This window comes from Peromyscus eremicus, unplaced genomic scaffold (assembly GCF_949786415.1).
Source record: "Peromyscus eremicus unplaced genomic scaffold, PerEre_H2_v1 PerEre#2#unplaced_32, whole genome shotgun sequence".
Classification (NCBI taxonomy): Eukaryota; Metazoa; Chordata; class Mammalia; order Rodentia; family Cricetidae; genus Peromyscus; species Peromyscus eremicus.
The window spans coordinates 1,183,816-1,187,370 of record NW_026734292.1 but is presented as its reverse complement, the minus strand read 5'-3'; positions in this window follow the sequence as shown (position 1 = coordinate 1,187,370).

Sequence of the window (3,555 nt, the reverse complement as noted above, 5' to 3'; positions counted from 1 at the left end):
AACTGGGAAACTAACGCTAGCTTGCCTTATAAAAAACACACTCTGCTTTTGAGAAAAGAGCAGTCTTCTACTCTACTGTGTTTTCTATAGGGCCAGAACAGTGAGCTTGCTCTGAACAAAAGAACTGTGCTTCCTACACACACGGGCCATATCTAGTTCAATTCTGCTTAGGAAACTGACAAGAACAGTAGATCCTCTTTAGTCCAATACACTGTCCATGCTTTGAACAGACACCAATGCTATTTGCCCTGTGTATGACAATGGGAGCACAATAGTGACTGTTCTTACCAGAAAACATCTCTTGCTCATAGGACCAGAAACTGCATGTGATTCAACTCCATTTAGGACTGGGAAACAAACGCTAGGTCACCTTACAAGAAACACAATCTGCTTTTGAGAAAAGAGCACTCTTCTACTCTACTGTGTTTCCTTTGGGGTCTGAACAGTGAGCTTGCTCTGAACAAAAGAACTGTGCTTCCTACACACACGGGCCATATCTAGTTCAACTCTGCTTAGGAAACTGACAAGAACAGTAGCTCCTCTTCAGTCCAATACACTGTACATGCTGGGGACAGACGCCAATGATATTTGCACTGTGCATGGCAATGGGAGTGCAATAGTGACTCTTCTTACCAGAAAACAACTCTTGCTCATAGGACCAGAAACTGCATGGGATTCAACTCCATTTCTGAATGGGAAACAAACACTAGCTCGCCTTACAAGAAACACACGCTGCTTTTGAGAAAAGAGCACTCTTCTACTCTACTGTGTTTCCTATAGGGTCCAAACAGTGAGCTTGCTCAGAACAAAAGAACTGTGCTTCCTACACACACGGGCCATATCTAGTTCAATTCTGCTTAGGAAACTGACAAGAACAGTAGCTCCTTTTCATTCCAAGACACTGTAATTGCTGGGAACAGACGTGAGTTCTATTTGCACTGTGTATGGAAATGGTAGCACAATAGTGACTCTTCTTACCAGAAAACAACTCTTGCTCGTAGGACCAGAAACTGCATGTGATTCAACTCCATTTAGGACTGGGAAACAAACTCTAGCTCGCCTTACAAGAAACGCACTCTGCTTTTGAGGAAAGAGCAGTCTTCTACTCTACTGTGTTTCCTATGGGGTCCAAACATTGAGCTTGCTCAGAACAAAAGAACTGTGCTTCCTACACACATGGGCCATATCTAGTTCAACTCTACTTATTAAACTGACAAGAACAGTAGCTCCTCTTCAGTCCAATACACTGTACTTGCTGGGAAGAGATGCGAGTGCTATTTGCAATGTGAATGGCAATAGGAGAACAATAGTGACTTTCCTTACCAGAAAACAACTCTTGCTTGTAGGACCAAAAACTGAACGTGATTCAACTCCACTTAGGACTGGGAAACAAACACTATCTCGCCTTTCAAGAAACACACTCTGCATTTGAGAAAAGAGCAGTCTTCTACACTACTGTGTTTCCTATAGGGCCAGAAGAGTGAGCTTGTACCGAACAAAAGAACTGTGCTTCTTACACACACAGCCATATGTAGTTCAATTCGGCTTAGGAAACTGACAAGAACAGTAGATCCTCTTATGTCCAATACACTGTACATGCTGGGAACAGACGCCAGTGCTATTTGCCCTGTGTATGACAATTGGAGCGCAATAGTGACTGTTCTTACCAGAAAATAACTCTTGCTCATAGGACCAGAAACTGCATGTGACTCAACTCCATTTAGGACTGGGAAACAAACGCTAGCTCACCTTATAAGAAACACAATCTGCTTTTGAGAAAAGAGCTCTCTTCTACTCTACTGTGTTTCCTATAGTGCCAGAACAGTGTGATTGCTCAGAACAATAGAACTGTGCTTCCTACACACACAGCCATATCTAGTTCAATTCTGCTTAGGAAACTGACAAGAACAGTAGATACTCTTCAGTCCATTACACTGTACATGCTGTGAACAGACGCCAGTGCTATTTGCCCTGTGTATGACTATGGGAGCGCAATAGTGTCTCTTCTTACCAGAAAACAACTCTTGCTTGGAGGACCAGAAACTGCATGTGATTCAACTCAATTTAGGACTGGGAAACAAACGCTAGCTCGCCTTACAAGAAACACACTTTGCTTTTGAGAAAAGACCACTCTTCTACTCTACTGTGTTTCCTATGGGGTCCGAACAGTAAGCTTGCTCAGATCAAAAGAACTGTGCTTCCTACCCACACCGGCCATATCTAGTTCAACTCTGCTTATGAAACCGAAAAGACAGTAGCTCCTCTTCAGTCCAATACACTGTACTTGCTGGGAATGGACGCGAGTGCTATTTGCACTGTGTATGGCATTGGGAGCACAATAGTGACTCTTCTTACCAGAAAACAACTCTTGCTCATAGAACCAAATACTGCATGTGACTCAATTCCATTTAGGATTGGGAAACAAACGCTAGCTCTCCTTACAAGAAACACACTCTGCTTTTGAGAAAAGAGAACTCTTCTACTCTACTGTGTTTCCTATAGTGCCAGAACTGTGAGCTTGCTCAGAACAAAAGAACTGTGCTTCCTACACACAGCGGCCATATCTAGTTCAATTCGGCTTAGGATACTGACAAGAACAGTAGCTCCTCTTCAGTCCAATACACTGTACATGCTGGGAACTGACGCCAGTGCTAATTGCCCTATGTATGACAATGGGAGCACAATAGTGACTTTCCTTACCAGAAAACAACTCTTGCGCGTCGGACCAGAAACTGCATGGGATTCAACTCCATTTATGACTGGGAAACAAACACTAGCTCACCTTACAAGAAACACACTCTGCATTTGAGAAAAGAGCACTCTTCTTCTCTACTGTGTTTCCTATGGGTTCCGAACTGTGAGCTTGCTCAGAACAAAAGAACTGTGCCTCCTACACACACGGGCCATATCTAGTTCAATTCTGCTTAGGAAACTGACAAGAACAGTAGATCCTCTTCAGTCCAATACACTGTGCATGCTGGGAACAGACACCAGTGCTATTTGCCCTGTGTATGACAACGGGAGCACAATAGTGACTCTTCTTACCAGAAAACAACTCTTGCTCATAGGATCAGAAACTGCATGGGATTCAACTCCATTTATGACTGGAAAACAAACACTAGCTCGCCTTACAAGAAACACACTCTGCATTTGAGAAAAAAGCACTCTTCTTCTCTACTGTGTTTCCTATGGTGTCCGACAGTGAGCTTGCTCAGAACAAAAGAACTGTTCTTCCTACACACACGGGCCATATCTAGTTCAACTCTGCTTAGGAAACTGACAAGAACAGTAGCTCCTCTTCAGTCCAATTCACTGTACTTGCTGGGAAAAGACACGAGTGCTATTTTCACTGTGTATGGCAATGGGAGCACAATAGTGACTCTTCTTACCAGAAAACAAATCTTGCTAGTAGGAACAAAAACTGCATGTGATTCAACTCCATTTAGGACTGGGAAAACAACGCTAGCTCGCCTTACAAGAAACACACTCTGCTTTGAGAAAAGAGCACTCTTCCACTCTACAGTGTTTCCTATGGGGTCCGAACAGTGAGCTTGC